This window comes from Saccostrea cucullata, unplaced genomic scaffold, assembly GCF_032062105.1.
Source record: "Saccostrea cucullata isolate Sc308-1 unplaced genomic scaffold, CSIRO_AGI_Scuc_v1 ctg294, whole genome shotgun sequence".
Taxonomy (NCBI): Eukaryota; Metazoa; Mollusca; class Bivalvia; order Ostreida; family Ostreidae; genus Saccostrea; species Saccostrea cuccullata.
Window position 1 is genome coordinate 459,419 of NW_026936003.1, and position 13,880 is coordinate 473,298.

A 13,880-nucleotide genomic window follows, 5' to 3' on the forward strand; every position below is an offset into this window, starting at 1 on the left:
TCACTGTTAGTATAAATCTAACTTATTTTAACAATAATTCATTGTTATCTATTCGGACAGCTATTGTTATTACCTTTTGTATAAATCTGCAATTGACGACATCCAGAAAATCTCCACATGATACTGAATTCAGAATTTCCACATATTGGCAAAACGTTCCTGATTCATTCTTACACAAATTAATCCCATCACATCTTGTTTCCTCAAAGCATCGCAACGCACAGCGCACCGTTGTTTCTGAAAGACCAGTATTTAAGTGTAATTCATTTACTTTAGATGATAATCCAAGAATATTGTTTTCTCCACATGTTTCTACTTTATTATAATACAATTCCCGAAAATATTGTCCATTTATTTGATCAATCATAGAAAACCAGGCGTAAATAAAAAGTGCCCTCACTGTCCTCATTGCTGATTCACTACAAATATTGGAATGAAGAGTGATTTAACAACGGAACTGAAGTCCATAAATATAAAATCACTTGAAGCCTCGAGCTTTACAGAATAAAGAAAAAATCGACATGTTTTCCTCATAAACCTTGATAAAGAATCTTATGTTCAACGAAATATAACCTTTTGGCAAAAATGTTGCAATTTTATGTTTGTCATGTTCGGAATTTCAAAAATCTCTTTGAGTAAGATTTTTTTCAGTTAAAGGCTCTTTACATAAAGGAGCAGTATTTGGAATTTCTGGAATTAGTCAATAATAAGTTAAATCTAATTAATTGATTAGTTGAATTTAATTAAAGTCATTTATGCCCATCTTCCTGATACTCGCACTAGAGGTTGCTCTGTTTGATGTAATATTACACTATCTGATTCAAACACAACACCGTTTAAAGTTGAAAAAGGTCATTTATTACCAAATGACAATTTTGTAAAACTATTACAAAAATGAAATGTAGTTTGATAGATTTACATTTATAAACCTTGCAGTGATACCAATATCACTACATGCAACTTCCAAAAAGATCAAAACATTACTGTATAAAATTTTTACATCAAAGGTGGGGTAAGGTAAAAATGCCTTACCTACTGAAAAAAGAAATATGGAAAATTATTGTCAAATTATTCACATCAATTAAGAACACTATAAATATTTAACTATTAGGGAGAGGTGGGAGGGCTGTTCAAAAATAAACTTGTATTTCCATACAAATATGGCGCTGCCTCTGATTGTACTCAATCTGATACTGACGCTGTTGCAAAAAACAAGACTGCTCAAAAGTATTAGAGTTATCTCGCTTGTCCCACTTTCAATACACAAGAAATGGGCATAAAATCATTTATGAACATAAATAGCATTTATGCCCATCTTCCTGATACTCGCACTAGAGGTTGCTCTGTTTGATGTAATATTACACTATCTGATTCAAACACAACACCGTTTAAAGTTGAAAAAGGTCATTTATTACCAAATGACAATTTTGTAAAACTATTACAAAAATGAAAATGTAGTTTGATAGATTTACATTTATAAACCTTGCAGTGATACCAATATCACTACATGCAACTTCCAAAAAGATCAAAACATTACTGTATAAAATTTTTACATCAAAGGTGGGGTAAGGTAAAAATGCCACTTACTGCCAATGACAGGCAGATCTGAACTGTCATCAGCAGTAATCCCCACCCAACCCTAAGTGCGAGTCTTAATCTTACTACAATAGAAGTATCCCTAAAATTCATACAAACTGGATACAAAAAATGAAAAATAACACATTACCAACATACAAAGAAACTATTTCAATCTTGTAAAACAATACAATATTATTATGCATTGTACACAAACTTTGTTAGATACATAATTACATCAAAACTTTACTACTTCTTGATACAACCAGATGCTCCTGTCATCATGGTTGAAAATGTTTTTTCTAAGCCAATGTCCTCTTTCCTGAAACAAATAATGTGTCAAACTTGTTCACATATTTTGACAATTGTCCAAACCCTCATATTCTCTATTACTGGTCTGATATTTATTTTACAATCAGATGCTCTTGTCACCATGATTGGGTATAATTTGTGACACCAGTAATAAACACACTTGATAGACATCAACCAAATAAATTACTCACTAGTTTAATATAGGAACTCAACTCAAAACAGATTTTAAATGTCATGAATTATAATCTGACCAGATGCTCTTGTCACCATGATCGGGTATCATTTTGTGACACCAGTAATTAAAACACTTGATTGCAATCAACCAAACAAGTTAACAAATTACTCACTAGTTTATAGGAACTCAACTCAGAGTAGATTTGAAATGTCATGAATTACAATCTGACCAGATGCTCTTGTCACCATGATCAGGATTTTTGTGACACCAGTAATTAAAACACTTGATTGCAATCAACCAAACAAGTTAACAAATTACTCACTATTTTATAGGAACTCAACTCAGAGTAGATTTGAAATGTCATGAATTACAATCTGACCAGATGCTCTTGTCACCATGATCAGGTATAATTTTGTGACACCAGTAATTAAAACACTTGATTGCAATCAACCAAACAAGTTAACAAATTACTCACTATTTTATAGGAACTCAACTCAGAGTAGATTTGAAATGTCATGAATTACAATCTGACCAGATGCTCTTGTCACCATGATCAGGTATAATTTTGTGACACCAGTAATTAAAACACTTGATTGCAATCAACCAAACAAGTTAACAAATTACTCACTACTTTATAGGAACTCAACTCAGAGTAGATTTGAAATGTCATGAATTACAATCTGACCAGATGCTCTTGTCACCACGGTCATAACTCATTACCTCAACCTCACATCGTGAGCAGTCAAAGGTTTACAAAGGGGATTCGAATGTACTTTTTGAAAGCGTCTGATGACCACCGCCCCATTGCTTTAATTTTTTGCTCTAGAACTCCATAGGAAAAAGCCGTTGTGGCTGCTCTGATTCTAAAGCTGTGACCTTTATATCATTTACAATCTACCCCACACAAATTTAATGACAAATATAACTGATCTGTACAATATTTCCGTGACACCGGTGACCCATCTATGAAAGTAAAAAGAGGACCAGAAGTTGGTTTTTATAATTGAAAATATGTCCATAGGGCCTGAACAGGACATATTGTGTTATCTTTGCTGTCATTTTTCACATGCAAAGTGTAAGATTGACCTTTACCATGTGGAAAGTTTTCATAGTCAACTCCAACCCTATTGGGCAGTCTGAAGTATTTTCTTAAAAAATGTACAGATTGTACTGTCCATAAATGACAATTTCTGTCTTTTGAAAATGTAAATTTACAGTGAAAATGCCACTAAATACACATAAGTACCTGTACAAAATATAAACTTGTAGTACATTGTAAAGAAGCTATCAGCTGTTTAAGAATGATTGGTGTTATAGGTAACCTAAGGTCCACTAAGCTTGTCTTTTTCTTGTAACCTTGTAATCATTTTTTCACTAAAAGTTGGGCCTTTCATATTCCTTATCTTATGTTGAATACTTAATGCTGAAACATAGGTTGCCAGTAACAATAAGCTATAAACAAAATGATATCTTAAGCTTCTGCTTTTGCTGGTACACCTTTAGTTGGCAAAGCAAAATGATGACACCAAACAATAATAATATTCAATTGCCCTTTGATAAGTATTATGAGTTGATGATGCTAATTCCTGATTTAAAAAAAAAATTAATGATAATACATCGATTTTCTAACTGATCTGCCCAAAGTTGAACTGCAAGTACACTGGGAAATAACTCCTTTTATTGTAATATGATAGATTTTCCAGGTTTTAGGCCATATACCACTAAAATACTGATTTCGTAAATAACCACTGAAACCAATGTTACAATGTACTTGCATCCATATACAACTGTAATGAGTCAGAATTGTCCCATTGCTCTGACAAAAACAGTGACTTGCCATTGAAATGCTCTAAAAACAAACCCCAAGCATTTAAATCCGCTAGAGCTTCCTTATTCAATTTCCTATGATGAAAAGGTTGAACTGAACAGGCGAAGTTTAACACACCTACATGTATTACAGACTGTAACTCTAGTAATATTATAGATTTTTTAGACTTGTGAATTTGTGAAGGTGTCTAGCTTTAGTTAACTTGTCTTGTGGTAAACATGACTCCATCAAAATAGAATCCAACTCGATACCCAAAAATATAAGCGAAGTGTATGGAAGGACAGTTTTTAACTCGTTAATTGGAATACCAATATCCTTGAACAAAAACATGAACTAGTCTCCCATGTAAGCCTAACTTGTTTTCACAAACCCAATGTACTGCAGTACCGAATTCTTCAAATAACTGACAAGAAAAACTAAGTCACATAGGGAGAGTTTTGTAAAAATAGTATTCTATGTCTAAAGTAAAACCCAAAAATTCCCAATCTGAACAATGTATTGGAATGATTTTATATGCATTCTGAATATCCAATTTAAACAACCCACAATCTTTCCCATATATGCCTATTAAACCTACTGCATCTTCTACCTCCTGATATTGAACAGATTTTAATTTATTATAAATACCAGAAACCCAGAATTTAGACTTACTTTGGATTTACCCAAACTGATAGCCGATGCCTCACTATGGATTTCTGAATTTATTGTTTGCTTTTTGGGCTTGATTTCACACTCCCCTTCTAAGTTTTCTCTGATTTCAAAGACTTTATAATTATTCTTATTTTTGATTCCTAACAAATTTCCAAATTAAACTAATTCATTTCCCCAGATTTTGCTTTTTTATCTTAGAATCTCACAGAGACCCAATGGCCCAATGATACTGGGATTCTTAACCCCTACGTTAGGTGATAACTCCTTAGATGCTGTTTGTTAATTAGAACCTGAATTACTTGGTAAAATTGCCATCTTCTAATTGGCTTGAATGATTGTTGCTTGTTGGAGTGTCACTTGTGACTTCCTCTTGTTGTAAATTAACTGGCTTTGTAACCACCCCCATAGTCTGTAGGCCTATTACCGGTACTCATCTCTGTAAAAGGATGTTAGCATGTATGCCTAATTTATACAAATCATGTCAAGAATTCAACCTATCTATGACTGATAAAATTATCAGCTTTTGATAAATGTTGCAAAAATATTGTTGATTTACTAATCTAAATATTAGCCCATATCAGGCAATAGGATAAAATTACCCATTAGACCTGACTCTAGGGTAGTTCTTTATACAAATTATTGTTTATATCTTAAGGCGATTCCATCCTCACAATTTTATAGGTTCAAAGTATAAAAACTGCATTTATTTTCATTAAATATACTTTAAACTTTCTAATTCCTGCAGAAAATATATAGGTCACCATATTATTTAAGATGCAAAACATAAATACACAGAAGTGTATGTCAACATAACAAAAATTGCACATTTCTTACAAACAGTATTATGAAAAATAAGTAAAACTGGCTAAAATGCATAATTCTGATGCTGAGTGTTGCTAAATACTTCCTACTTAAAAGATACTTTTGAATTGTGAATATCAGATAAACTATTTTACAATATAGCAAATGCCAGAATGAAGAGACCCTAGAAGGAGTTCTTGCCCTTGTTAACAATTTAAAAAAAAAAAAAAAAAAAAAAAAAAAAGGTATAATTGTTTAAATTTAGAAAATATGCATTTTTTAAAATTCTTTAACTTTACAATATTTATCATTACACTTATTGTAAAGCATTGTTCCAAGAGATATTGTTCTATTTAGGTATGAATTTAAATTAATTACAGTTTTTGCAAAAACCTATGACATCATAAGAGGGTGGAATTACTTTTAAACAATCTGTATAATTAAAGTGCACTAGTGAAATAGAGCTACACAATGTATCAAGAAACCATTGCAATATCACTAATTAATTCACTATCCCTGGTGAAGCATTGCGATAGAATTATCGCATTTATAACTTGATAGAATTATCAAGATTCAGCACTGATCAAGACGTGATAAAATTATCACTAACTGCGATAGAATTATCGCATTTATAACTTGATAGAATTATCAAGATTCAGCACTGATCAAGATGTGATAAAATTATCACTAACTGCGATAGAATTAACGCATTTATGACTTGATAGAATTATCAAGATTCAGTACTATTGAAGACGTGATAAAATTATCACTAACTGCGATAGAATTATCGCATTTATAACTTGATAATTATCAAGATTCAGCACTGATCAAGACGTGATAAAATTATCACTTATTGTAAAGCATAGCAATAGAATTATCGCATTTGTAACTTGATAAAATTAACAAGATTCAGCACTAATGAAGACGTGATAAAATTATCACTAACTGCGAGAGAATTATCGCATTTATAACTTGATAGAATTATCAAGATTCGGCACTGATCAAGGCGTGATAAAATTGTCACTTATTGTAAAGCATAGCGATAGAATTATCGCATTTGTAACTTGATAAAATTATCAAGAATCAGTAGTACATTGAAATACCACTAATTGTTCAGTAATGTGCAAAATTACCACTCATACTTGAACATGTGGCAAATTATCACAGGCTCTTCTGCAACTCCTGCAGAAGAAAAAGTTTCCAGACTTACTGTTCTAAGTAAAAATAAATGCTTGATCACAAGGGTCCCTTGCTGTATTTCCAACTCTTGGACTGGCTCTCTACAATGCATCTAATATGTGATTAAATAAAAATCTGCTGAAAGTAAAACATTGTGTCATATATGCATAATAAGCTATATATACATGTATTGCCTGTTTCTGAATTTAAATTGCAAATTAACCATAATTGTTATATGGCTAAATGACATACAAAATATTTATCTAGCTATCGCTTGTACTATGTATCACAGCACCCCTGATTGCCCTGTAATATTTACATTGCCAATATGGTTCATGTGTACACCGTCACATAAGTTATTCACTACAGAGTTCCTCAAGCCCTTTAACTTCCAGTACACAACCTGCCTTCTGTTTTTAACGTCTTCTTTTAAAAGTTGATTTGCAAAGACTATTTACTTATTATATAAAACAACTTGGCAATGTCTGGTGGAATATCTTGGTAACAACTGACACACATATAATTATCTATAGTGTATTTAAATGATACCGGTTTAAAAACAAGTCACATCACACATGTCGCCATTATTTTTGACACAATTTCCCTTACCGAGTCCTCATCAGCCTGCGGCTGATCGATATCGTTTCCCGAAATATGTAAAATTAGCTTCTCTTTGAATCTCCTCTTCTAGCACTCTAATGTCCATACCATGCATACTACGGCCTATTCTGTCCCCACTAATCCCAATGACCGAAATCGCTACATTTTGTACATTAAATATAATTGTTAGCATGTTGTCTCTATTTCCTCGCATAATGATATAAGCGTCGAATGTGTGAGTCAAATATTAATATAGACATCTTGATGAAGGAAGAACGCAGTACAAAACAAAAATCGTTGGGACAACAAAGGTCACGAATGATGGAAAATCTGAACGCACGTAGGCCTTCCACGTGTGCCAGGACCGAATTTCAAGTCTCGTCTTTTAACACTTACAAATGTGCTGAATTCCTTGGAAATCCAAAAGATCACACCACCAGAAGTCCATTAAATGTATTAATTGTGCACTGGACACGCTGTAAGCCAACTTGCCTGTTCAAAAATAAACTTGTATTTCCATACAAATATGGCGCTGCCTCTGATTGTACTCAATCTGATACTGACGCTGTTGCAAAAAACAAGACTGCTCAAAAGTATTAGAGTTATCTCGCTTGTCCCACTTTCAATACACAAGAAATGGGCATAAAATCATTTATGAACATAAATAGCATTTATTGAATCAGAGAGAGAATTTTCATATCCGTTAATTGTAACACCGATGGAACATAGTCTCTATTCAAACGGTATTAAAGTGCTGGTTATTGAGTGAAGAAGAAATATCGTACTGAGCAAATGGTGGAGTATATGTACTTTTGTGAAGGTGGAAATAGATCAAAAAGACTTACAAATGCTAGAATCATATTTACTATTCGAATTGTGAACCGATTTCAAATTATCGTAAGTGTCCTTTTTTCTCAAATAATTGAGCACCTGTAGGAGAAGCGAAAAAATGTGTGGAATTGACTGTTTACATTTCAAAAGGAATTGATTTTACAAATACTTCATTTCTACTTGTTTTCTCTGTGATGGCTCTTTGAAAGTTGAATTAGCTTCGCCTGGTAGGCAAATTATCCCACGTTCCCATCTATCGTTGATGCCCTGGCTTGGGGTTGAGGTCTTGTTAACTTAAAACATCTGATTGGTCAACTGGTCAGTCTTAAATCTTTCCCCTGATCAACGATGAAGGTCTAAATACTTAATCCTCGATGTTATCTTATGCCCTTTGCACCAATATCGCTTTGCCATTTTTAGCCATGTTAGCTGTAAAGATTGGAAGTATCTATTCTATTAATTAAGATTAATTAAATTAAGATTTTAAAAATGTTGTCTAATTGATTTAAATTATGGTTATTTAAATGGTCTCCTCCAGTTGACGTCAAACACAAAAATAAAAGCACGAGATTAACATGCATATTGGACCTCCTTAGCTCATGTACATTCTCTTAATTGACAAAATTTACATTTCGGTTTATTATCAAGAAATCAACTCACCTAACTTTCAAAGAGTTATCACATAGCAAACAAAACAAGAAATGGAAATATTGAAACATTTATTGTGTTTCTCCCACACGTGATACAATTTCTTCTCTTTTTTCGAAAAAAAAAGAAAATACAAATGGTAAATTTGATTAGTAAATTTATGTCACCAAAGGTTATGGTTCCTTATTCGAAGTGAATTACGAGTCGAATAGTGAACTTTTCTAACTCACTGTTATTGCAGAATTTAGGTACATGTAAAGATTTAAGTGTGTAACGGGAGAGGAGAAAATGCAGCGGACCAGACCGGGATTCGAACCCGGGCCCCCTGAAACTCCGGTCAGGTGCTCTACCAACTGAGCTATCTGGCCACCGGTGATCGAACCCGGCTGACCGCCACATTCCTCCCTCCTTAAAGGTCTTTGGCCCTCCAAAGACCCCAACCCAGGCTCATCCCTGGCAGGTCTTTCACCTGTCAAATCCTGGTCACGGCACCAAATGTAACGGGAGAGGAGAAAATGCAGCGGACCAGACCGGGATTCGAACCCGGGCCCCCTGAAACTCCGGTCAGGTGCTCTACCAACTGAGCTATCTGGCCACCGGTGATCGAACCCGGCTGACCGCCACAAGTGATTGGCCATATAGTATTGACTGAAGAATCACACCAACACCTAAGGGTCACTTTTCCCTGTGTCTTCATATCAATGTAATGTGTGTAATAATCGACAAAAGGTGACGAGTATCACTTTATTTTTGAATATCATTTTTACAGAATGAGAAAAGAGTATAGAGATACCAATATTGTAATAAACCAAATTTTTGCAAATTCTCGGGACTGTTCCCAACTGATGATGCCAAGGTATTATTTATACTAGTATGCAGCTACATAGAGTACACGTATATGAACAAGTCTGTCCTCCATTATTATTTTGGTTTCTTTATAATTTGAATGTGTATGTGAATATTGTTTTTATATAAAGGGTACATAGAACCTCATGTACCATTTATTAGTTTGAGAGAATAAATTGAACTTGACTTTAATTTTATGTCTGTCTGATCTTTTTCTTGGGAACTGTAAGAGGTGTGGATTTGATATTTTGCACCTTTATGTTATGGTTTTTATTACCTTTTTACATATTTAAAGGTTACTTACTTCATGATCCTTGAAAATCTATTTTTGATATTTGAGAGGTTGGTCTACGCTTTTTTAGCATTTGGATGTTTGTTTTAAAAAACATATTACCTTTGTATTTGATCTTAACATTTGAACTACTTTGAAAAAATACATCTTCTACACAGACAGTTGGTGGATTAATTTTGCTTAAAGCTGAACACTTCTCATAAATAGGCACCGTCAGACGGGTATATAAACCGTTCGCTTTCGTTACACCCGATTGCACACTCGAAACTCGTGGCCGACATGTAGTACTCCTATCGTGGTGTTAGATTTTTTGCTTTTATTTCTTGTTTTTATATGCATTTTCTGTTTGTAAATAATGTATTGACCTGCATTTTTCATGATACTTTTGTCCTGTTTCGGAGAAAGTGCGTAAAATTTGATAATTTCATCGATATTGAGTAGCACGCTTTGTAAGATGTACGTCTACACTCGTCGGATCTCTATAGTGAAATACATTGAACTGACTAGCCATCTGCTCCTTATATACGAGTTGTAGGGAGAGCGTTGAAGAACGGGAAATATGGCGGACTATGCCTATTTACGAGTAGTGTTCAGCTTTAATGTCATATTCTTTGTATCTTTACTCTTCGTCCTAAAATAGGATTTTGTATAATTTCGTCTTTTTTCCTGGATCTGAATTTTTTATTAAGATTATCGAGGCCCGTAAAGTAGTTTGTTTCATTTACAGATATTCTTATTAATGATGCCAAGAATGCCAGCTTATTTTAATTTCTTTTTATTTCTTATAATCTAGAAAAAGTGAAATACACTTGTGCATTACCTCAGTATTATCAATATCAAAATTATATGCATTTATAAAAACTTAAATTATTTTATTTATAGTAAAGACATAAATTTGCCTTGAATTCTTATTTCATGTAAGTTTTTATGTTGGATATCAACGTTATCATCATGGCTTCATTAAAATTGTAACGATTTATCAAAGTGGTTAAGTAGGTTATCATCATAATCACCTATTGTTATATTATCGCTCTAAAGTAAACCATGTATTGTTCATATTCTGCATGCATCTGTTTTAATCAATTTTAATTTTCTTTCACATGTTTGAAGATGAAGAAATTTCCAAATGGATAATAATCAATTGTTTTTCCTTTGCCTTTACAGTATTTGTGTAAGTAAAAAATTTGGTTAATAATAATGATTATATAATAATAATTATATAAATTTAAATGCGATTCATCGAAACGACATCGCGCATCACTTTATTTTTCCTAAAGTAGCTTTTAGTTCAAACTTATATATAATTTAAGAATTTTTTCTTTATATTTTCCTTCTTTTACACTCTTGTAAGGTTTATTCTTGAAATTTAAAAAATTGCAATTTCCTAAATAATGGATCACATATATAGAGGATATTCAATGTTTTGTAGTTGAATATGGAATTTATTTCACGAGTGGGACAGGATTTCGCACTCGTGAAAATATCAAAAATCCTGTCTCACGAGTGAAATAAATTCCATATTCAACTATAAAACATTGAATTTTCTGTTTATTACATTTTTAAAATAAAATTCTTTGATTTTTCCGTTGCCTCTGTCTTTTTGTTATACAGTCATAGGCTCGTGACGTCATAGTTGAGCGGTTGAGACGTCATAGCTATATGAGGTGAAAACACTGTAAGCATGGATTTAGCAACATATTTTTGGTAATTTTAACCATTTTATTCACCGTCAGAGTGGTTTATTTATTTTTATCTATCTTATTTTAGGTCAAGGAAGATTTTTTTTTCAGCAATCTTCGTTATGGAAAGGGAAATCGAGATTTTTTCCGCACTTCTTATATTCATCACACTGTGACAGGATATCATTTTGATATCCTTTCACAGTGTGACAGGATATCATTTTTATTCAATAAATAAATTACAGTATTTCACGGGTAAAAATGTAATAAATACATGTACACGTTGTGTGGTATTCCTACTTACAATAATAACATGGGGGCTTGCGACTTCGAGACTTTTCAATGAAAAATTTCTGTATCAAAATGAAAACACAGAGTCCGCCTTAGAAAAATGGAATAATATCATATTTTCTCCTTACAAAAAATAAATCTCTAGAGAAACTTAAGTCTGAAATTTTCGTAAAACTCAAATCTGATATTGGTCGTTGTTGACATAAAAGATACATATTTTCTGGATTTAGAATATATCCAGATATTGTTTACTAAGTATATACGTACATGTTTTTTTTCGATCTACTGATTAAAGTAGCTTACTTAAAAAATAATTAAACTTGATGATGTTTGAATATAGGTCATAACCATTCTGTGTGGTCAAGCATTTTCATCGGATGTCGTAATCCCTGTTAAGTGGATCAACTGCAGTGGATTTGGCGAATCTATCGTTAGATATGCAATGTTAAACGTTACATACAGGTATCCAAATAAATTAATAATTTCGTTGTTGTTTTTCATGTATTTATTTTACCAAATGTTCTTTTGTCTTAAAACGTCTACGTTATGTTTTTTACAGAGAAAACGGTACACGTGAGACAAGTAAGACTTTGCTCTGGCATAAGAATGATGGAGCACACATGATTAATGGAAATGATATTATCAGTAACAGGATTTATCAATCTTTTCCAAATTTGGTATGACTCTCTCTTCTTTTCAAGTACTTCAAAACAATGATTAGTGATTTTTATATGGAATCATCCTCAGGTAGTGAAGATTCTAGTTTGTTCAAATCATGACCCCCTGGGGGGTTGAAATTCAAGCCCCCCCCCCCCCCCCCACCTCAGTAAGCATTCAGTTCTGATTTGATATGTGCTTTTTCCTAGCCGATGTTTTCAGATGAGCGCTGTGGCCCCTGGGCCTCTTGTCATAGTTAAACAGAACAGAACAATAGACGACTGACAATCTATTAGACTCATTTGAGCCATTGGCTGAGACTAATATTACCTGTACATGAATGTACTATCACTTCTGCAGGGTGGAGGTTATGTGTCAATGCAAATGAATGTAAAATATATTATTCCTAAAAGAGGCATGCAATCAATCCAAACTCAGGGACCAATTGTAGTCAGCGATTTTGATAACTCAACATTGGTACAATCGGAATACATTGTAAAACTCGAGGGTGAGCAAGGGTAAGTCTTCATATAATCATAATTGATAATACATTATTTATATGTTTAAATTCTTGATAAAAGCTTGTATTTTAATGAGGTTTAGATGTATTCTTTGCCGATTAATATATAAAGAGAAACACATCGAACAAAATCCGAACAAAAAGATTATAGTACTTTTTTATTAGCTCACCTGAGCCGAAGGCTCAAGTGAGCTTTTCTGATCAAAATTTGTCCGTCGTCTGTCGTTGTTGTCGTTGTCGTCGTAAACTTTTCACATTTTAATCTTCTTCTCAAGAACCACTGGGCCAATTTCAACCAAACTTGGCACAAAGTATCCTTGGGTGAAGGGGATTCAAGTTTGTTCAAATGAAGGGCCACGCCTTTTTCCAAGGGGAGATAATTATGAATTTGTTAAAAATTAATGGCATTTTTAAAAAATCTTCTTCTCCAGAACTGCTGGGCCGGGAAATATGAAACTCATGTGGAAGCATCTTCAGGTAGTGTAGATTCAAGTTTGTTCAAATCATGACTCCCGGGGCAAGGGTGGGGCCAAAATGGCCGACCCACATTTTACATAGGAATATATAAGAAAAATCTTTAAAAATCTTCTTCTCAAGAACCACTAGGACAGGAAAGATGAAACTCATGTGGAATCATCCTCAGGTAGTGTAGATTCAAGTTTGTTCAAATCATGACCCCCGGGGCAAGGGTGGGGCCAAAATGGCCGACCCAAGTTTTATATAGGAATATATAGGAAAAATCTTTTAAAAATCTTCTCCACCAGAACCACTGGGCCAGGAAAGATGAAACTCTATGGAATCATCCTCAGGTAGTGTAGATTCAAGTTTGTTCAAATCATGACCCCCGGGGCAAGGGTGGGGCTAAAATGGCCGACCCAAGTTTTACATAGGAATATATAAGAAAAATCTTTAAAATTCTTATTCTCCAGAACCACTAGGACAGGAAAGATGAAACTCACGTGGAATCATCCTCAGGTAGTGGAGATTCAAGTTTG

At 33.4% G+C, this 13,880-nt stretch overlaps 1 long non-coding RNA gene across 2 annotated transcripts; it reads right to left on the minus strand.

Moving 5' to 3' along the window:
- Nucleotides 1-1,387: 1,387 nt before the first annotated feature.
- On the minus strand, nt 1,388-6,989 carry LOC134244543 (uncharacterized). 2 transcript variants are annotated; one of them, XR_009987242.1, is made up of 3 exons: nt 6,553-6,989; nt 4,832-4,977; nt 1,388-1,897 (listed from the first exon to the last, which is right to left on the minus strand). It is a non-coding gene; the product is annotated as an uncharacterized LOC134244543 (long non-coding RNA). The 2 variants fall into 2 exon arrangements; XR_009987241.1 differs by lacking the exon at nt 6,553-6,989 and having other exon boundaries at nt 4,832-5,171.
- Nucleotides 6,990-13,880: the final 6,891 nt, after the last annotated feature.